Below are 23,927 nucleotides of genomic sequence, written 5' to 3'. Positions count from 1 at the left end.
TTCATTTTAAAATATGACTGCAAAAAAAAGACTTCAAACTTATTTGACTTATCCTTTTTATTTTATTTGTTTTGTTTTTAATTCATTTAATTCTTTAACTAATGTGTCAAGGAACAGGTTTTGGTTAAGGTTGATTTAATATTTTTATGTCTTTCAGATAGTAAAACAGAGATGTAGGGATGTTTATAAATTTGCTATATGTGCAGCAAATCTGTGAAAGGGAAAGATCTATTTGAGAAAGAAGTATCCATAACATATAATGGGGCACTATCAAGTGCTAGGAAACATTTTGAAAGATTCTTTTTGTTGATCTTATTTAAACTTTCCTTTCTTTCTTTCCTTCCTCTGTCTGTCTATCTGTATCTGTCCGTGGAGATTCATTTCTATTTATTCCACCTTTTGGCTTTCCCTGCAGGGAAGAAAACTAATTATCTAGATGATCAAAACACATGATCTACTATAGTACATTCATTACTAATCGTGATCACTGTGTTCTAAAAATCAGAGGAATACATACTGATTCGTGAATGACCTTTCTTGTATTTTATCTGGGCATCAAGCTGTGTGACTAAATTAAACTGCAGCCAGTTATGTGGATGGAGCTGCTTTATCCCATTCGTCTCTACTCCATTCATCATTGTTGGCTTAGTGGGTGCTCACCCGTCTTCAGGAATCATGACAATATTCTTTCTATGTTCATGATTACCACTGTTTTAGTGACCAGAAGGAGATCAATACTATCTCAAACATAAGATTTTGTTTCAGTGTGGATAAAAAAGCCTTTATTCTGGCCTACTGTCTTATTCATTTAATTCAACCAGATAAGTAGAGCTAGGCCTCCGCATTAAAAGCTGCCCATCTTCTACCCTCCTAAACTGTATTTAGTTTTCTATTTGGCTACTACTGCATATACTCTTCTTGGAGGCTTCTTGGGAAGTCATAGATACTATAGTTATGAAAAGATTTTGTCACCCCCGATTCCATGGCTACAATATCATCTAAGCCATGGGGCTGGAAAAATCATAGCTCATGAACCAAATTCAATTGGCTGCCTATTTTGTAGATAAATGTTTATTAGTACATAGCTGTGCCTATTCATTTGTATATTGTTTCTGGCTGTTTTCATGGTACAATGGCAAAGTACTTGTCACAGGCGCTGTAGGACCTGTAAAGTTTAAAATATGTATTACCTTGACCTTTACAAAAAGAGGCTTATAACACCTCATCTAAACCAACCTTTGCCTTTTATATTAAGCACTAATAACTTAATATATCATGGGACGATTTAATAATCTCATGAAATACTGAGAATTCACAGTAACCTAACTCTGTTAAAAATAAATTTTGCATATTACTAAAGTAATAAAATATCTTATCAATAACATATAATTTATATATTCATATATATATGAGTAGAGGGATTAGAGATATTTGAATTTCTCTCTGCAATTAGTGAAACAAAAAAGACCTAAGATACGAGAAAGCTCTTTAACTCCTTGTGTCCCCCCATTTTATACATCATCCTTTTTGGGATGTATTTCTCCCTTTGAATCTTTCCCTTATATTTACTTTAATCAGATTTTTCCTATATTCTTAAAGTTGAGTCTGTGTCTCACAATACCCTAGGGATTCTTTGCCTGAGGGGCTTTGATAAATGGCATTTTCTAGAGCTGATGATGAAGAAATGGATCTGTAGCATGTATGTAGGAAAATCAAGGATGATCCTCGGCTAGTTGTCTCTGCTGACAGCAGTCATCTAGACTAAGTGGTGACAGACTAATATAATAATGGCTTGTCAAAACAAAATAAAACAAAACAAAAAATACATGAGATGTATTTTCAAAATACTTTTATGAATCAAAGATTTGTCATGCTGACACTTTTTCAAATTAAGTTAATGGAACTATGATGCAGTATGATATGTTTATGAAACATCCCAGGATATTTCTATAAAATACTTTTCAGATTTCTGTGAAAGCATTCTAAATTAAAATTTATGTGTATCCCCTCTTTTTATTTGATATGAATAAGAGAATTAAAATATTATAACCATATGCCTCCGTTAAGCAAATGAGACGACTAAGGACTCTCTTATTATGATTATTATTCCCCCATAGAAATTCCTCAGGCAAATCATTAATCTCTAAGAGTCTCATTTATTTCTTTTCTAAAGATTGACTAAATAATATATATAATTTCATTACTTGCAGTTGATCTAAATAGATTACATTGCTGTCTTACAGTATGTCAACTCTCCTCAAAAATATTCATTCAGAGAAGATAAGATTGCCCTTCATAGTATTATTTTATAGTTGATGAAGCCAGGGAGATTCAAACCAAGGCAAAAACGTACCTTTAGTTCACTTGATTCTTAAGGATGTGAGTTTACAATTAAAATGCAATAAGAATATCAGCACTCCAAGTACTCCTCTGGGAACGTAATGTTGAATTTATGGGAACTTGATGCTATTTCTTTTAATTTCTTTTTTATTTTTATCCAAGTAATAGTTTCAGATTGTTTAAAGGATCAACTGGTACCTTAAGACTTATGACAAAAATCAACAATTTCTTAATTCCCACTTAAGTTTTAACATGTATTCTTTTGATAATATGTCTAAATAAATACTTATATTACTACATTTTGGTTTTTTACTTCCAATGATTTTCTATTGGCATACTTACATGGAAGTTGAGGCTCTAGATCTCCTTTGCATCCTACCCTAAAACCCCACACACTCACATACACTTCCTAAACCTACATCCTCCCAATATAGTTGTATTGTGATTGTCATTTACATTACATCAATGTTCCCTATATAAGATTAATAAATATGTAAATGACATTGATAGCTGAATATTGGCTCATAGAAGAGGAAGAGGGTTCATGTTTAAACATCAAGATTTTAGCAAACTTTTATTTTGATATTACCTTTACTCGTGTTTTCAAAGACACTTGATACTCTCTTTTAAGTGTTCCATAGTATGCCATCAGATTTCTTATCAGCTTTTCTCCTTGTCAAATGGAAATAATGAAATTATATCTTTTAGATTATTGTTACTGTTATTATTATTAGAAACAGGGTCTTGCTGTGTCACCCAGGCAGAAGTTCAGTGCTCACTCTAGCCTCACACTTCTGAGCTCAAGCAATCCTCCTGCCTCAGACTCCTAAGCAGCTAGAACTACAGGTACACAACACTAAGGCTGGCTAATTTTAAAATTATTTTTAAGGATGAAGTCTCACTATGTTGCCCAGGCTAGTCCTGATGTCTGGACCTCTAGCAATCTTCCTACCTCACCCTCCCAAAGTGTTGAGATTACAGAGAGGAACCACTTAGGTTTCTAAAGTCATTTGCCATGTATAGAAACTGCCATGTTTAGAAAGACTGGTTCTCATTTTTATTAAACATTGCATTAGTATCTTTACTTATTTTTGTCTTTTTGGGTTTTAGAACTTTTTATAAAATTCTTTGGTATTTCTGACCAAATAGAGGATCACATATGTGACTAAATCACATAATTACTGAAAACAGTGATTAAAGGCCCATAGTAACTCACATTTAATATTTTCCTGTTATATTTAATGTACATTTTTCTTTATAGACAGACAAGTAGCACTATTGGACATGTCTGACTATTTAGTTAAATACTGGACATTTCCTTTAATTGAGGTGTATTTTGTGGACTACAATGATTTTTTGAGCCTAAAAATTAAATGAAAATAAAGGATGCTCTTAAATAAGAAAACAATCTACAGAGTCGGTATACAACTTGAGGGTGCAGAGGAAAGTGGGAGGGAGTGCTGTACAATCTGTATGATCAATAGAGGAGTGAGTATTCAGAGATACTGTAAATGTATGTTTGCAAAATAATTTTTCTTGATGGCCTTTGGCACTCTCTTCTCTTTGTAACTTCATGAGTTGTCTCTGTATCACTAATTGCTAGAAAGAAACCACCAATCTGATTTTGATCTACTAGTGAATTTGCCAGTTTCCAAACTTGATTTTGATTATCTGCCATTTTTTGAACTTAAGCATTATAAGAAACCTAACTCTCTTATTCTGAAAAAACAATAACAGTAACAAAAGTGTGAGATTGTCTTCCATTCAGAAGGCTAAATAATTCCCACAGAGATATGTGTTGACATAGTTTTATGAGACAATTTAAATCAAAGGCGACTTTGCCTAATTGGAGTAAAGGTATTTACTTACACAGACTTGAAATTGATATTGCATTCACAGTGGGGCAATCTTACAGTTGTCTACAGGACTGATGAAATTCATAAAACCATCCTGTGGATTGGCCTTCTGAGGAATTCATAGTTAAGACTGGCAAATTTGCAACATGAAATGCAACATGAGAGATAAATATATACTTGAGTGGGTAGAAGAAGAGGAAAGATGAGATAAAATGCATGAAATGTTTTCCTGAATTCTCAGCCATCCCTTACCCTCCTACACCAAGGAACTGAATGAGTAAGAACAGGGAAAAAAGTCTGGTTATTATGGCTCTTTCCAATAACATCTCCATGAACTCAGTACTGCCTCTAGTTAACCTTGGAGTAAGAGCTAAACAGATTACTGAAGCCAACTTCATGTCTTCATTCCTTTCCTAATTATCAAATGTCAATGATATCTTTGCTATGGAATTATAAACTCTTAACTTTTTACTTTTTTAGAAAGACTGGAGAAAAGATATTAGGAAAGAGATTTTTATGAGCTCAGTATATTGTTTAGAATGGCATGGGGGGAGAGGTAAAAAATATGGTGAAGAAAATTCTGTTCTCTCTGAAAAATCAACAGATGAAAAGCCTTCTTCAAATGCCTTGTTCTGAGATAATCTGAGCAGTTTTGTTTTTAACTTCCTCTCAGTTAAATATGTTTCTATTTTGCTGTGTGAAGGGAGCAATTACTTGTTTTGCTGTCACTGTTGGCAAAGCAGGAGGTGTAAATATATTTTTCAAAACCTTCAGGGGACTGCTGAGGTCTTCCTCACTCTCAACAAAGATTAGTTTAAACTTTGGCAGGCTTCCATTCATGAGCTTGAAAACAGTCCTTCTCCATCTGGAATTCTCAGTGATGCAACCCTAGCAAGGCCCCAGAAGAAAAGAAAATGTTTGCCACTAATACTATTAAAAATGTTGAAATGCTACATGATAACATACATATAATATGCAGAAAATGAACCTACCTTTCACAACTGGGGTCTCAATGCTGGTACAGGAACACACACATGAAACTCTTGATTCTTTGTAATGGAGACCACATATGTATAGAAGGCACAATTGTATGTACCAGGATTGGAAAGGAATCTTTTCCTGTCCTATATCCTTCGGTATTTCCTACATGGCTTTTTAACCAATAAATATACCTACTTGGAGACCTACTTTAATTTTTACTTTGTTAATAACCTTCTACATTTGTTACTAAGGAAGAAGCAAATTAAAAGTTTATGTCTAACAGAAAATGCCTCCTGGAACCAAGAAGTACAAAATATAATCATCCTTAAATAAACTCATAAATAAATGGCTAATTTCTAAACTCTGCATATTCTTGACTATACAATCAATGTAACTTTTTATTTAATTATTTCTGAAATTGGCCAGGTGAGATGGCTCACACCTGTAATCCCAGCACTTTGGGAGGCCGAGGTGGGTGGATCACAAGGTCAGAAGAAGGAGACCATCCTGGCTAACACAGTGAAACCTGTCTCTAATAAAAAAACAAAAACAAACAAAAAATTTTCCTGAAATTGAGTGGTATTATACAGCAAGAGTGCACTTAATGTCATTTTTAAAAGATGTTTTGCCAACCTGCTATAATTAGAGATGGAATGTCTTATAATCTTTGGTATCCTACAATGAAGAAAAAATCATATAAAGGAATAATCCCCTTGACAAGTAATTGTTAAGTGATAGTGGCATTCTTCCTGTACTCACAAGCTTAGGATCAATTAATGTTGATAATTAATCAATTAACATTACTAAGCCTGGCACAAATGCCACAAATATTATAAAGATTGCTTTTGTTGACTTTTTTCTTTTATTTTCTGAGGTGAACTAATATCTATAGAATTCAATAACCAAATATATAACACAGGTTGAGTATTCCTTATCCAAAATACTTGAGACCAGAGTGTTTCAAATTTCATTTCTTTTTCAGATTTTGAAATATTTGCATTATATTTACAAGCCGAGCAGCCTAAATCTGAAATCCAAAATCCAAAATTTTCCAATGAGCATTTCTTTTGAGCATCAAGTCAATACTGAAAAAGTTTCAAATTTTGGAGCATTTTAGATTTTGGATTTTCAGGTTTGGAATGTCTAATATGTATAGAAAAATAAATCTTTCTTAACTGGTGAGCTTCAGCAACTAATGTGCATGCCTTAAATGAATTACCTGTGTGTCAAAATGTGCACCTAAATTGCCTAAATCCTCTATTATATATGATATTAGTCCATAGAAATACAATTATAATCTTCTGTAAGACAAAAAGGTATGAAATTGTATATATAAGAAAAAAAAGTGGGAAAAAGTATTAAAATTTAATTATACCTGTTTATAAAGGATCTGGTATTGCTGATTACATGTAATGAAACCCCAAATCAATTGTTGAGTCACCCTCAAATAATCAAGTGGTTAAAACAAGTAGAAAAAGAATTCTTTGACTCCAGGGATGTTAAAAATATGTGACTGGTAACAAAACAAAAATATATTAATACACAGATACTTGAAGACAGAAATTAGACTGTTTTACAATAAATTACAAATCAATTACATTATTTAATTAGGACAAAACAGCATTGGCAAATAGAAATTAAAGGCCATCAGGGCGCAAAGCAGTAACTTGTTTGAAACTTTATGTAGAAGATCACAATGGATTGGTGAGGCAATTGAGACACTGTGGCAGGGCCTTAAAATAAATTTTCCTTGGAAGCATTGGAAATATATTGGACCTGCAATAGAAATGTTAGATCAGGAGCTTCATAAGATTGTACTTGACTTTAGGAAGATTACTTTGGTAATTAAGTTACTGGAGGAAGGGGACTGGAAGCAAAATATCCAGTTAAAATGTGATTTCAACAGCCTTACAACAAGTGATGCCAAAGGAAAAGGAAGATGGCAATGAATGCTAGGGGATTATGGAAATTGCTTACTGCATGTGGAAAGCAAGGAAAAGGAAGAAAAAGTAGAAATAATATAAAATTTTTATGCTTTAGTGACCCAGATGATGACAAAGAGAACATGAAAGGCAGTAAGAAAATGGAAAGGCAGATATGAGGTGTCAATAGAAGGTAGAGCTGGAAATTATATGCAGGATTTGAGAATCAATAGAAAAGTCTATAATCAGAAAGGTTTGGGTTTAAACATATTTTTACATGTCATTAGCTCTAAGATCCTCTCTGTGTTTCATTATTAGTTGAGATGATTTTTTGTTTTTGTTAATCTACAATTTCCTTTATATTGTTATCAGTCATTGCTACTATAATAGCTGTGATTAATAACATGATACTCATAGAATAGTTGCAGACACTAACTGACTATATATGTCAAAGCATAATAAAATGACCTACTAGTAGTTATATTTCAGATATGCCTAAGTACATATAAAAATATAATGAATATACTCAGTTTAAGAAGAAATGAATATTTTTCAGTGAAATCTTTTGTGTACTCATCTGCCATGCCTCAATCTCTATCCTAAATGCAGCATTACCCTTACTATTATACCAAAACAATATATATTATTTTGCATATAGCCCAACTTTATATACATCATATCATTAGCAGTTTATCTACTTTGCATGACACTTAAGCTTGATAATGCAGTTCTAATTCATCCATTTTCCCTGCTGCCTATTCTTCTGTTGTATGAACATGGCAAAATTTTCCACTGTCCTTTTAATAAATATTCAAGCGATTTGCCATTATTTAGGCCATTACATACAAAGCTGCAGCGAACAATTTTGTGGATGTCTTCAGGTGCAAATGAGTGAGAGTTTCCGTAGGGTGATGTATTTCAGGATGGGATTACTCGTTCAGAGGGAATGTAAATCTTTGACTTTAACTAGATATTGCTAAATTGCTTTCCAAATGTTCTGTTATTTTACAAATATACTGCTTATGCTTAAAAAATGCTTTTATGCCAAGGTCTTGTAACATAAAGTCATTAGACTTCTCACTTTAAAAAATGTGTATGCAGCATGGTATCTAATGCTGATCTTAATTTGCATTTGCATAATTAATAGCAAGCTTGAGCATGCTTTTTCTGCTTATTGATTACTTTCATTTCATTTTCCTTAAATTGCATTTTAAAATCTTTGCTCATTTTCGTTTGGGATTGTTTATAATTTTTAATCAATTATTAGAAAACCATCATTGTATATCCTTGTTTCTAATCTGATGTCAGTTATGTGCATTGTAAATATGTCCTCTCGAGCTGAAGATTTTGTTTATAACTCAGTTATGGTGTTTTATGATGAACAAAAGTTTTAAATTTTGATGATACTGCATTTATCAATACTTTATTTAAAAAGGTAATACTCCCAGATCATAATAATTTCTTCAATGTGTACTTCTTTATAAAATGTATTTTTGTTAAGTAGTAATTAAATTCACATAATTTGAACATCAAAAAACATTTTTAAAAGGGGTTTTGTTGTATATTCTTACCTGTCATCCATCTCTCCATATGTTCTTTTTCTCTCTTCTGCTCTGTGCTCCGGGGCACAGCCTTATGGGCTTTATTACCAGGATTCATTGTTGTCTGGCTTCTGATAGAGTTTGTCCAATGAAAGGCACCAGAGGACTTGAGGGCTATAGGGAAGAGAGATGTGTATGTTGCTTCCCCTTTTCTCTCTGCTTTGGCTTTGGGATTCAATTGCTGCCCCACTACAATCACAGATTTGATCTGGCCATCCTTTCTTCCAGCAGCTCTCACTGAGTTCCTACAAAATTATGTCCTCCCTTTTTCCATCAATACAGGGATTGTAATGGCTTTCCGCTGTTGCTAATCTCCAGATGCCTCTACATTCCTTACTAATTTCGTCAACTTTACTGATACTTGGCTAAAATCTCTTAGTTAAAAGTATATCTTCAGTTAAACCATGATTGACATCTTTCCTGTCATGACCTTGAGCCATACAAAAATATATTATGAAAACTCTCTCTTCTGAACCTTATTCATCCAATTCCCATTGCCCACTATGAATCCTAATGTTTTGTTAATACTATATACCAGATTTTTTTATACGCATAAGGCAATTAAAATATGTGTCCTTACCCTTTTATTTATCGCAAATGGTAGCATATAATAGACACTACTCTTCCACTTGATTTTGCACTTAATAATATATGATTATAGTGTTCAATCAGTACATAAGGAGCTTCCTGATGCACACTACAAGGTCCAGATGCATAGAAATCTATATTGTGGATATACCTTAATTTCTCTGTTCACCCCTCTAATTACTGATATTTATTTGTTTATAATATCATTCCATTACTAGCAATCATTCAATAAATAATTTAATATAAATCAATTCTCTTGTAAATTTACTTGGTCAGAAATTACATGAATCTGCTTTAATACTTCTGCATGTTGGATATGTTTTCAAAGCGTCTTATCTCTTCAACTATTTAGATCTTTAAAACATGCTTAGCTTTATTCTCTTTCCAAATTTTTATATTTGAAGTTGTTTCTAAATTTGAAGAATCTTTTAAATTTGAAGTTTTTGGATTCTGACCTTGTGATCATTCCTCGTCGGCTCCCCAAAGTGCTGGGATTACAGGTGTGAGCCACTGCACCCGGCCTATTTCTGCTAATTCTAAATTGTAATGGTTTGTCTATTTCTCCTTTTGGAAATTTTGTATAATGAGTTGAACTATGGTAGGTTTTACACGTGGGAATCTTATGTGTCCTGAATTGAGGCTGAACCCCTTCAGATAATATTTGCATGTGTATCTGCTAGGCAGCACTAGGCAATAACAACTTTTAAGTAAATGTTTTAACCTAAGTTTTCCTGGACCATATCAGTAATATAAATAATAAATTTCAATCGCCAGTGGAGACAGAAAGACCTGCACATGTGAATTCTCAGGAAAGATTTTATTTTCCCAAGATTCAAGGTAAATAAAATCTGCAAACAGCCTCAAGACACCTGGGGTTTAAGGATCCTCATAACAAAATTGTATTCTATTTCATCCCTCTCACCACCTGTAGAATTATGTTATTTTCTTGAGAGCACAAAGTTTCTCATTTTTATTATGTCTACTGTGGGAGAAATTTTTTTCTAGAATATCTAGTCAACTGTCTTGCTGGCAATAATGCTGTAAGACGATGTTTTGCATAAATAAATGTAGAAAAATGGTTTGGAGAAAGACCAGCATTTAATATACATTTATTTCAGGACAAAAACAATTTGGCCATGTTTTTAGGCAGGATGTAAGATGTCAGACTTAAGAAAAAATGAAAAATGTGAGCAAGTAATATCAATTTAAAGGTCTACTAGACAGAAAAAGCAGAGTAAGCACATATAAAGGAGCCAAAAATCACAGGATATCCTACAGTAAAATGAAAAGTAACTATATTTTCCTGGATTACAAAAGCAGAGTAATATTTGAGATTAGAAAAAAGAGAGTATGTCCAGATCTCAGGGAGTTTGGATATGATGCTCAGATTTTAAAATTTAGTCTGAGTCTAAACAAGGATTTGCAGTTAAATACTGGCATTACTAAGAGCAGAGCTTTCGTAATCTTGTGTGGATCTTCACTACTGTACTCTTTATTCCTTTTATTCTAAGCTGTTACCATTCATTCTCCTGGCATTAAAAGATGATGTGGAAATGAGATTATATACAGAATTGTTCAGCAAACATTCAGTAATTTATACAATTAATTTTTACCCTTTTTTGCCTGTGTCAGGTAAATGTGCTTCCAAGAGTGGGAGAAGACTCTAAGATAACTCATTGAATAAAGGTACAGAAAGATCAGTGGATTTGTTAGATAAATGAGAAAGAAAAAAAGTTAAAGAGACAGAGAGACAAATATTTCATGGACTGATTCAGTTTGGGACAGGGTAAGCAGTGACCAACTGCTGAGAGTCACTTATTAAACCATCTAATGAGAGTAGTTTGGATTGTTGTAGTGGGAGTTATCAGAGGCTGATAAGAGGAGGCTGTTGGAAAGTGTTAAACAAGATAAGATTAATAAGGTTGGTTTTAATTTTAGTTATATTACTCTGGGTTAGTTTTCTTTGTATGATAGCTACCGAGAAATAAATTACATACCATAAAATTCACCCTTTAAATGTATAATCTAGTGGTTTTTAGGAGATTCACAGATTTGTTTAACCATCACCACTATCTAATTCCAGAATATTTTCATCATCCTAAAAAGAAACCTCATGCTCTTTAGCACTCACTGTTCGTTCCTTCCCCTCTCCTACGTGAAAAACTGCTAATCTGTCTTTATGTATTTGCCTTGTCAGAATATATCCTATCATATATCATTATATGTTGAATCATATAATATGTGGTTTTGACTGAATTATTTAACTTAGAATAATGTTTTCAAAGGTCGCCCATGTTACAGCATGTATCAGTACTTCATTCAGTTTTATAATTGAATACTAATTCATTGTCTGACTATACATATTTGTTTATCCATTGATTAGTTGATGGACATTTTGGTTGTTTCCATTTTTTGGCTATTTTGAATAATGCCATTATGGATATTTTTTGGACAAGATTTTGTACAGATATATGTTTTCATTTCACTTGGGTAAATAACTATGAGTGTATTTACTGGGTTATATGGTAACTCTAGGTTTAATATCTTGAGGAACTTCCAAACTTTTTAAAAGTGACTATACTATTTTCTATTCACATCAACAGTGTATGAGGAATACTACAGTATTTGTTCCACCATCATAATATTCTTTGGTATGGTCTGTCTTTTCTAAAATTTTACCCATTCTAATGGGTGGGAAATGGTATTGACATGCATTTTCCACATGATAAATGAAGTTGAACATCTTTTATGGGTTTGTTGGATATTTCTATATTCTCTTTGGAAAAATGTCAAGTCCTTTTGTATGTTTTAATTGGGTTAATTGAGCTTTTATTGTTGAAACATAAGATTAATTATGTATTGTGCATATAACAGTCATGTGTTTTCATTTTCTTGATTGTTTCCTTTGAATAACACAACTTTTTAATTTTTATAAAGCCCAATGTATTCATATTTTTATCACTTATTCTTGGTTATCACATGTAGGAGACTGTGGCATAATCGAAGGTCACAAAGATTTTGCCCTATAGTTTCCTTCTAAGAGCTTTATAGTTTTAGGCCTTAAATGTAGGTCATTTATTCATTTGGATTTAGTTTTGTACATAGAATGAAGCAAACAGGTATAACTTCATTATTTGGTATGTGAATATCCATTGTTCCAACATCTTTTGTTGAAAAGTCCCTGATTATCCCCATTAAATTGTCTTAGAACCCTTTTTGAAAATCAATTGGCCATTATGTATGAGTTTATTTCAGGAATTTTAATTAGATTTTTTTGTTCTATTTGTCTATCCTTATGTTTTTACCACACTGTTTTGATCACTGTAGCTTTGTAGTAAGTTTTGAAATCAGAAAATGTAAGTCCTCCAACTTTGTTTTTCTTTTTCAAGATAGTTTTGGCTATAGTATTAGCATGCCAATTTCTGGATTAGCAAAGAATTGGGGTTTTTATAAGAACTACAGTAAATTTGTAAATAAATCTAGGGTATGTTGCTATCTGAACGATAATACATCCCCCAGTTTATGACTTTAAGATCTATATCTATTTACTTAGGTCTTCCTTAACTTCCTTCAATGATGATTTATAGTTTTGATTGTACAGGTATTACATTTCTGTTGTTAAATATATTCCTTATTTTTGTTTGGATGTTATGGTAAATGGAATTGTTTTATTAATATTATTTCTGTTGTCAGTGCATAGAAATACAGTAAATTTTTTATATTGATTTTGGAGCCTTGACAAGCTAATTTATTAGTTCTAAAAGATTTTTGTTTGTTTGTTTTTGTTACCTTGGATTTTCCACATACAGTCATCCCTCTGTATTCACAGCTTCCACATTCGTGGATTCAACTAACAACAATAAAAAAAAATATTGTTGAAAAAAAGATACAATAAAAACTACAAATTAAAAATGTAGCATAAATATTTACATAATAGTTATATAACATTCGGTGTTGTAAGTAACTTCAAGATGATTTGAAGTATGAGGGAGAATGTAGATCATATGCAAATATTATGCTATTACATAATGCACTTGAGCATGTGCCAATTTTGGTATCCACAGTGTTCCTAGAGTTAATCCCTCAGGGATCCTAAGGAACAGCCATACAAATCATGCCATTCATGACACAAAAATAGTAATAGTTTTACTTTTTCTTCACAATTTTCATGCTGTTTATTTCTTCTTAACTGATTGCTCTCACTAGAAGCCCAATGCAATGTTAAACGTAAGTGTCAAGAATAGGGATCCTCTTCTCATTCCTGATCTTAGGAAGAAAGTATTTGTTCTTTCACATTAAACATGATTTTCGTTGTGGGTTTTCTGTAAATGCCTTTATAAAGCTGAGGAAGCTGTGTTCCATTTCTAGTATTATCACGTGTTATTAATCACAAATGAGTATTGGATTTTGTCAAATGCTTTTTGTGCATCAATTGAAATGACCATGTGGTTTTTTTTCTTTATTTCATTAATATGAAGTACTTTGATTTTCATATGTTAAACCAGTGCATCTTTCCTGGGATATACCTCATTTGGTCATGGTGTCTAATCTTTTCTTATATGTTGTTGGATTCAATTTGCTAATATTTTGTTGAGGACTTCTACAGGTACATTCATAAGGGATATTGGTATGCAATTTTATTTTCTTATGATGTTTCTGTCTGATTTTATTGTTGGGTAATACTAATGTCATATCATGAATTATTTAAGGTTTGAGGAATAGATGAAAGAGAACATGATAGTGTCCATAGACCAATGAAGGAACTGTTGCAAGAGCTCGGGTGGATATACTTTAGAGTAGTGATAATGAGGATAGAAATGTGTAGAGAAGAAGCCAATATTTAATATAAAGATATTTTTGAAAAAAGCTGATTTTTTTCCTGCCATTCAAGGGAGAGCTATGCAAGTAGGGATATAGCATCTCTGAACCAAACAAAACTGTGGATTTTATACAGAAGCAAAGTGAAGCAAAGAAAATAATATTAAATGCTCAGGCATTGGACAACTTCCAAAAGTGACGGTGTGTGGAGCATGGCTGTTGGTAATTGGCTGCTACGAATTGGCTGGCTTTCAGAAGCATAGTTACTAATATGAAGTTGTAATTGATCAATTGGCATGGGTTCAAATTTATTGGCATGTGTTTAAAAGTTATTCTGGTGATTGCCTAATATTATGGACACAAAAGAATAGGAATGTTTTATTCTTGGAGAGAAATGAGCAAATAAAACGTGAATTCCCGGCATATGCTGATTTAATGGGATGCTAAAGAAGAGGAACATGTTAAGCATGCCATTCAGTTTTCTGGCTTGTATGACTTAATGTGACCTCTGCCACATTAAGAGTCTATCTCTTTTGTTCTTTTTTTAGTTGCCATCTCCAGTGCAACTGTCACCAAAATGTAAAATTTTAATAAAAACCCTTACTGGGAAGATCTGTAAAGTTTAACCCTCCAATACAATAGAAAATGTAAAAGCCAATATCCAGCATGAGGAAGGAATTTCTCCTGATCAGACAAGACTGACCTTTGCTGGCAAGCAATTGGAAAATGCACATACTTTGACTAGGACATTAAAAAGAAGCCCACTCTTTATATTGTGCTGAGACTTCCTGGTGGTGCTAAGAAAAGGAAAATGCCTTCCTTGTACCACTTCCAAGTACAATAAGCATAAGAGAAAGAAGGTTAAGCTGGCTGTGCTTAAATAGTATAAGGTAGATGAGAATAGCAAAATTAATCACCTTCGATGGCCTTCAGATGAATGCAGTACTGAAGTTTTTATGGACAGTAACTTTAACAGACATTATTGCAGCAAATGTTGCCTGGCTTACTGCTTCAGCAAATCAGAAGACAAGCAATTGTGTATGAGTTAATAAAAAATGTGAACTTAAAAAAAGAACACAAAACCTATCTCTTTGTTGACTGATGTACTCCAAGTTCCTCAGAAAATAACTGGAATGTACTAGGTACTTTACACATATTTTTAAATAAAATTATTTCCATTAAAGTAGGAAACATTAATGAAAGTGTAAAATGCTAGATGTGTTTAATTTCAAATTTCTGCAAGATATCCCAAAGAAGGTGCATTATAGTAAGCTGGAATAATTAGTACAGACATTTATTTTGACAAGAATTTTGGGGCACCAGAATATAGATGATTTTTGAAAATGTAAGTCATATAAAAGTTCCCAAGAACTTTATGAGAAGAAAAGACAGCTAGGACAGACATCTGACAAACACAATCATTTGAAGAACCAGGAAGAAATAGACTCTGAAAAGAACACTGATAAGAAAATATCTAAAATAAGCAGAAAGAAAATAATGACAGAAGTGTGAAAGCTAAGTGAAGTTGTTTTGTTTATTTGTTCCCTCTTTTTTCCCCCTCCCGAAGAAAGAAGTGGTTAACCATATTAAATAAGCCTTAGGGGGTGCACAAGTAAAGGAAGAGGACTGGAAGGTACCTACAGGATCAACTATTGGGTCATCAGTGTCCTTGAAAAGAGTTGATTTCCTGGAGTGGTAGATGCCATGTGTAGAAGAAGTATGAATTGAAGAGAGTGAACAGAACTTTAGCTGAACAGAGGAGGGTAGAATAAGCAGACAGGCTCTGAGTTGAAAAAAGGAGTTTATTTTTGTTTTCTACGTTAAGGGAAACTAGAGGTTATTAAATGCTGGTTGAAAAGAAATAGAGATTTACAATGGAGGAAAGACAAAGGATGATCAAAAGACTAACATGTAAATACTGAGAATTTATGATTCCATGTTTTCTAACTCTCAAAACATTTGTACCTCTAAATTTCTATGATTTTATTTTAATTGTCTCTGTAAAAGCTGCTTTATTGGGAATTTATTGTTAACTATCTTAATGCAAGTAATCCACAGATTATATAACAAAATTGATAAAGTTATTTTATTCTTGTATAGGGAATATATAACAGAGTAAAACAATTACTGAACATTTGAATTTTTTCACAAATTTTATATCAAAATGGGAATCATATATATCTTTTGCCTATATATGTCACTTGCTAATATTTTACCACATTTTTTAGTCTCTCTCTTTTCTATTCTCTTAATAAACCATTTTAGGATTAGTTGCAAATATTGTGACATTTCACTCTAATTAATTCAGCATGAAACATTAATCACCTAAGAAGAGGAACATTCTCTTACATAACCACTATAAAATTGCCATACCAAGTATATTTAACATTGATACAATGCTATTCTCTAATATTAAATTAGAGTTTATATTAAATTCTACCCACTATCAATGAAGTCAATGATATATATTATGAACTTTAAAAAAATATATAGAACACAAATAGGGTTTGTGCATTTTATTTAGTTTGCATATATTCTTTAGTTTTCTTGATAAACTTCCCACAAACTTTTTGCTTTTTAAAATATTACAGATACTGATATGTTAAAAGAGTTTATGCTAGCTTTTTTTTTTTTTCAGAATGTGTTCTAATTTAAATTGTCTTATTGTTTCTTAAATACTAAATTCACGTTAAGAATTTCAGGTGCAAATGTTACTTGGGAGATTAGTTCATCACATTGCAAAGCACATGACATCAATTTTTAATATTACAGGTAATGTTAAGTTAACTCACTTAGTTAAAATATTCTTCACCAAATTATCTAAAAAAGTACTTTTCTCTTTGTAGTTAATAAGCAATTTCTTAAATAACGCATTGAGCCTACATGCATATCTTTTTTTCAAAGATATTTTATTCAGTGTTATTCCATCTACTGAAGCCTTCTTTCTGAATCTATTGCTGTGTTAATTGTGAAATGGTTATTTGCCACCTCTTTAGTTTATTCTATATTTAATAGTGTATTTGGCCTCATGTATTTTTTTTTAAGACAAGTCTCACTCTGTCACCCAGATTGGAGTGCAGTGGTGTGATCATGGCGCATTTCAACTTCCAATGCCTGGGCTAAACCGATCATCCCACTGTAACCTCCTGAGTACCTGGGACTAAAGAAGTTCACAAAAATTAATTTTTAATTTTTTGTAGACATGACATTCACTCTGTTACCTAGAAGGCTCATTGCAACCTCAACTGCCTGGGATAAACCGATCCTCCTACTTCAGGGAAGGAGTGGTTGGGATTACAGGATTACATCAAAAAGCCATGCCCAGCTAATTTTTAATTTTTTGTAGACATGGGCTCTCACTGTGTTTCCCAGGCTGGTCTTGAACTCCTGGACTCAAGCAATCCTCCTACCTCATCCTCCTAAAGTGCGGGGATAACAGGCATGAGCCACCATGTCTGACAAGCCTTATGTATTTTTATAAAAGTATATTTGTCTCCAAATCTTTATTTTCATTTAAAAATAATTATTAATATGCTTTCACTGATTTATTTTTAATTCAATATTGATAGGTTCTGAATGTTTGTGTTTCTCTAGAATTCCTATCTTGTAACCTAACACTCAATGTGATTGTATTCAGAAGTATAGTCTTTGGGAAGTGATCTGTTCATGAGGGCTTTGACTACATAAATGGGATTAATGTTCTCACAAATGAGTCTTAAAGGAAGACAGCCTGTTTCCCCTTTCTGCCATATGAGGCTAGCAAGAGGCACCATCTTTGAGGCAAAGCTCTCACCAGATACTGAATCTGCTGGCACTTAAATCTTAGACTTTCCAGCTTCTGAACTGTGAACAATAAATTTCAGATATTTATAAATTTCCCAGTCCAAGGTATTTTGTTATAGCAGCCCAAATAGACTAAGACAAATATATTTTTCCAAGTTTTATGGACGTATGATTGACAAATAAGAAATTGTGTAGACTTGACATGTGCAATATGATATTTCTACATAAGTGTACCTTGTATAAAACGATTTTCACAATCAAGCTAAATAATATGTGCATTACCTAATACGGTTACTTTTTGTGTGTAATAGAAACACTTAAGATCTACTCCTTAAGCAAATTTCAAGTCTAAAATATATTGCCATAAATTATAGTCATCATATTATGCATGAGCTTAAATTTTGCACTGTTTGATCAACATCTTCCCACTTTGGCCAAAATCTCCCCATTTCCCTGACATCTCCCAGCCTCTGGCCACATCCATTCTACTCTCTGTTTCACTCTGTTTGATTATTTTAGATTCCACATAAAGGTGATCTCATGCAGTACTTGTGTTTCTGTGTCTGGCTTATTTCTCATGGCATATGTCCCTCAGTTTCATCTACCTGCCACAAAGGGCAGACTTTTCTTGTTTTATAAGGCTGAACAATATTCACACACACACACACACACACACACACACACACACACACACACACACCCCTTTATCCATTCATGCATCAATGAACACTAAGTTGTGTCCATATATTGGCTATTGTGAATAATGATGCTGTTTCTTTATTGTATTTGTATCACTGTTTGACACTTAGTGTGTCCTAAATTTGGCCAAAGAGAGTTCCTTTAAGCTTTTCAAATCTTTGTTTTTTCACAGAAGTAACCTAATTCCCAACAATATCAACACATTAAATTATTTGCTCAATTCTATTATATATGACCAAGCTAGTTTTAAACTTACTGCACTAATACCACTACCAATAATACATGTAAGTAACACTCAATATTTCTTTTGTTTTAAAAATACATTCTACCTATTGATAGAAATAGTAATCAAATGGTTTACTTAGTCTTCCAAATAAGCCTACTAATAGATTTTTAAATTAAAATAAGACCTATAATAGTATAGTTAATCACAAATGCAATTATAATGCTTTATTAATCAAGAGAAAGCCAATCAGAATGTAAACCAACATTATAGTGCCCCCTTCCTTATCTTTCCTTTGTGAACATCACATTGGAAAATATCTTACTTGAAAGAATTATTGCGGACTTAAACCTATGTCAACTTGTGGTGCAAAAGGCAAAATATTAGAATTCCCTCTACCAAGATTATAAAAAATTTAATCATAATATTAGAGTTTTCATGGAGGAAGAAGGAAAGTACTGACAACCATTAAAAATAATAATGTTCATTTCTGAGTGCCTTTCAGAGATGCATATTTTTTGGGGAAAACCTGGGTAGGAAAAAAAAGGAATGAGTTAACTTAACTGGCTTCATTTTAAATTCTATCTCTTTATTATATCAAAATGACATCTTTGCAGTTTAGAGGGACCAGTAGGCACTGTTATAACTAAAATTGGATAAAATTCCAACCTGTGTCAAAGACATTGTTTGAATTCACTTCAAAGTATTTTATGTCACTGTTCACCACTCCCCTTCTCTAGTCATGATCTGCCTGTGGCAAACTGTTTCTCTCCGGGACTGAAAAGATTACTCCCACTGATACTCCTCTGACAGTGTGAATATTGACTTGCACTTAGAAAGGTCAGACAGTTCCGCTAGTTAATAGGAGTGAGAAGAGCAGCTCCAACAAGTCTCTTTGAAAGGAATTTAACCTTCAAATTGCAAAGCATGCTGCTCTGTGGAGCCGATTTTGGCAACTAAGAATACATGCTTCTCTACTTTCCAAAAATACTAACAGGAGCCTGGAAGTTTACAAAGGGAAACAACCATGCCTTGTAGCCGACAAACGTCCGTGGGAACGCCATTCAGTATATGCCTCGTTATTTTACTTTTTAAACATACTTGGATACTATGGAGTAATTCTCTGGGCCTTTAACTTTCCTCAATGTATAAAAGCCTTTTTGACTTTTAAGAGCCATATGCTGTAAGATGATAAGACACCACATATATTTTTCTCAGCATCACTCTGACACAAGATCAAGAAAAAGGTTTATTCCCAGTGGAGCATAGCATCTCCTCACCTATTTTTTTTTGAAAAGTCCTTTGCCTTCTGTTATTGTCTCATGACTGAGAGTACAGGAATGGCTGACACAATTTAAAGTCTCTGGGAATGTGGCCTATCTGTTAATAGCAGTGTCCTGAAGTACAATACAAGAAAAATGGGAGTGAGAAAACAAGACTGAAAATGGGAGTGAGATTTCACTTGTTATTCTGATGGAAAGTAAAACCAATATTTTTAATTTTTAATAAAGCACATTTATATGGTGGCATCAATGGCAGAAAGGATGAAGATGATTCCCTATTTTTCTTGAGCAGTGGGAGATAGAAGACATAATGATAAAGAGAGCCTTTTACAAGTAATACGTAGGAAGAAGACTATGTCCTGGGTGTCCTGAAAAGCAAAGCTTCCATGATTCCAGAGCATATTTTAGAAACGGCATTACGGCTTTCACTGCTCTAAGTTTGGCATCAGCGAGATTTCAGATTGCGCTAAAATCATCCTTCATGTCCTTTCTGCCTCATCAGTGGGGGACCATTCAAGTAACAAAGTGCCAATCAGGGGCTCTTGTCCCTCTTTAGCTTGAAGATATTACTGTGGAGGTTTTTCTGAGAGCATGATCTCTCCGCTTGAGATGCCCTTTATTATAACTACAGTTAAAGGTCTGCTGACTTAGCCATTATAAACCCCTAATGTTCTCAACTACAAAAATTTGCTCTAAAATAAAGCTTAGCATACTAAGTTGGAGCCCGGGAGAGCCATGATTTTGATAAATTCTAAGGGAATAAAATAGTCATTTTAGGATAAAAAGAGAGTAACAAAAATATAAATATCAAAGCTATTTGAGTTATGTGTGTCACTGCTCTGGTATCTCCAAAAATAGCATCGTTAATTAAAATGAAGTTGGAAAGTAATTTGCTCATAATGTGCACTAATCATTTTTGTAAGTTTGGAATATAAAAATGTAATTAAGGGAAAGAAAAATGGGTTATAGACAGGATGATTTTCTTGATTGAGAATATATCAGTGAATTTTTAACTCAAATGTTTTCGAGAAATACAGGATCTGTGTTGCTATCACAGTCAGTGCAGTCTTTTAGTCCCTGAGTCAGATACTCCTAATGCTTAAGACTTTCCCTGTATATTTTTCTATTTTTCTTTATTCTTTTTTATTTGATTTGATTTTTTAATGAGACAGTATCTGTCACCTATGCTGGAGTACAGTAGTGCTATTTCAGTTCACTGTAGCCTTCACTTCCCTGGCTCAAGCAATCTTCCCACCTCAGCCTCCAGAGCAGCTGGGACTATCGACACATGCCACCATGTCTATCTACTTTTTAAAAAAAAAATTATAGAGACAAGTTATCACTATGTTTCCCAGGCTGGTCTTAAACGCCTAGGCTGAAGTGTTTCTCCTGCCTTGGCCTCCCAAAGTGCTGGGATTTCAGTCATGAGCCACTGTACCTGTCCATGCTGAAAGTTTCTTAGCCATCTTTAAGGATTTTATTAGTTGAAATGATCTACAAATAGCAATTTGTAAAAAAAAAAAAAATATATATATATATATATATATATATACACACACACACATATATATAGCAGTTTAGGAGCAGAGTATTACAAAGGAAATATTACAGTAGAAAATAGACTTCAATATTTTAAACATGAAGATTATAATTACTGAAATTGTGTACTTTTAGCCCTCTATTTAAAAAAAATACCTTAAGAAACCTGCAGTATTCTAATGATACAGAATTTTTTCAGAATTTCTAAATAGCAAAACATTTTTAAAATAACCTTCCAGCATAGCCACCTTTCTGCAGATAGTGACCATAAACTCAGGACAGAATTAAACAAAACAAAGCAACATCTACTGTAGAACTCTAGAAGTAAACAATGATGGGCAGATTCTGGAAATGCACTGATAGCTAGAAAAGGGTACCTCTACAGGTGAGTGTGTAATTTTACAGTTTATAAATGAATAAACAGGGTGATATCTTAGAAAGCGGAAAGGGTTCTCCTTTTATATAGTGTAAAGAAAGGCCTTTCTGAGAATTCTATGTTGTCTGGTGGTGACCCTAACGCTACCAATACAATAGTAGCTAAGAAATGATGAACAAGAATTAGCACACTAAACATTTCTAAAGAAAGAATATTGGAATTAAGGGGAAGAAAAATTGCTAAGGTACTAGGACAAGGTGTGGCATGTTCCAGAAACAGAATGGAAATCCATGGAGCTGAAGATTAGTGATTAAAAAGCACAGTGGCAAGAAAAACTTGGAGAGGAAGACAGGAACCAGATCATATATATATATATGAAACCTTTTACTTAGGGCTTTTTCTGTAATAGGGAACGTATGTAGAAATACAAGTAAGATATGATTCTTACCCTATATGATCTCCCAATCTGTATGGAAATGGGGTTTTTGGCTGTGCTGTCAATGCAATGTAGTGCAAACACAGCACAGGTATGCCTTTGCTCAATCATGCCATAGCTTAGAGTCAGTCAGAGAAAATCATTAAAAAAAATGTTATTTTGGATGGACGAATGAATGGGTAGATGGATGAATGACAGGCAGAGAAACTGCAGCTGGCTTCTCAGACCCCACACAATCGATCTTTTCTTTACATCCTTGCCACGTACAGATTCTGAACTGCACTAGTAATTTTATGGTTAAAAACTTAGAAAATATAGTGTGAAGTCAGGTAGCGTGATGCCTCCAGCTTTGTTCTTTTTGCTTAGGATTGTGTTGGCTATATGGACTCTTTTTTGGTTCCATATGAAATTTAAAGTAGTTTTTTCTAATTCAGTGAAGAAAATGGTAGCTTGATGGGGATAGCATTGAATCTATAAATTACTTCAGGCAGTATGAATGTTTCACAATATTGGTTCTTCCTATCCATGAGCACGGAATGTTTTTCCATTTGTTTGTGTCCTCCCTTATTTCCTTAAGCAGTGGTTTATAGTTCTCCTTAAAGAGATCCTTCACATTCCTTATAAGTTGTATTCCTAGGTATTTTATTCTCTTTGTAGCAATGGTGAATCAAAGTTCACTCATGATTTGGCTCTTTGTTTGTCTATTTTTGATGTATAGGAATGCTTGTGCTTTTTGCACATTGATTTTGTATCCTGAGACTTGCTTATCATCTTAAGATTTTGCTTATCCTGAGATGATGGGATTTTCTAAATATATAATCATGTAACCTACAAACAAAGAAAATTTGACTTCCTCTCTTTCTGTTTGAACACGCTTTGTTTTTTTCTCTTGCCTGATTTCCCTGGCTAGAACATCCAATACGATGTTGAATCCGAGTGGTAAGAGATGGCATCCTTGTCTTGTGCTTCCAGCTTTTGCCCATTCAGTATGGGGCGGTGGGTTTGTCATTAAAGCTCTTATTCTTTTAAGACACTTTCCATCAATATCTAGTTTATTGAGAGTTGTTCCCTCATGAAGAAATGCTGAATTTTATCAAAAGCCTTTTCTGCATTTATTGAGATAATCATGTGGTTTTTGTCATTGGTTCTGTTTATGTGACGGATTACATTTACTTGTGTATGTTTAACCAGCCTTGCATCCCAGGGATTAAGCCGACTTGATTGTGGTGGATAAGCTTTTTGATGTGCTGCTGGATTTGGTTTGCCAGTATTTTATTGAGGATTTTTGCATCAATTTTCATCATGGATATTGGCCTGAAATTTTCTTATTTTTTTGTTGTGTCTCTGCAAGGTTTTGATATCAGGATGATGCTGGCCTCCTAAAATGAGTTAGAAGGAGTCTGGAATAGTTTCAGAAGAAATGGTACCATTTCCTCTTTGTACCTCTGGTAGAATTCGGCTGTGAATCCATCTGGTCCTAGG

Source organism: Cebus imitator, unplaced genomic scaffold (assembly GCF_001604975.1).
Source record: "Cebus imitator isolate Cc_AM_T3 unplaced genomic scaffold, Cebus_imitator-1.0 Scaffold104, whole genome shotgun sequence".
NCBI classification, from domain to species: Eukaryota; Metazoa; Chordata; class Mammalia; order Primates; family Cebidae; genus Cebus; species Cebus imitator.
The sequence above is the reverse complement of the archived record's forward strand: the minus strand, read 5'-3'. Positions refer to the sequence as shown.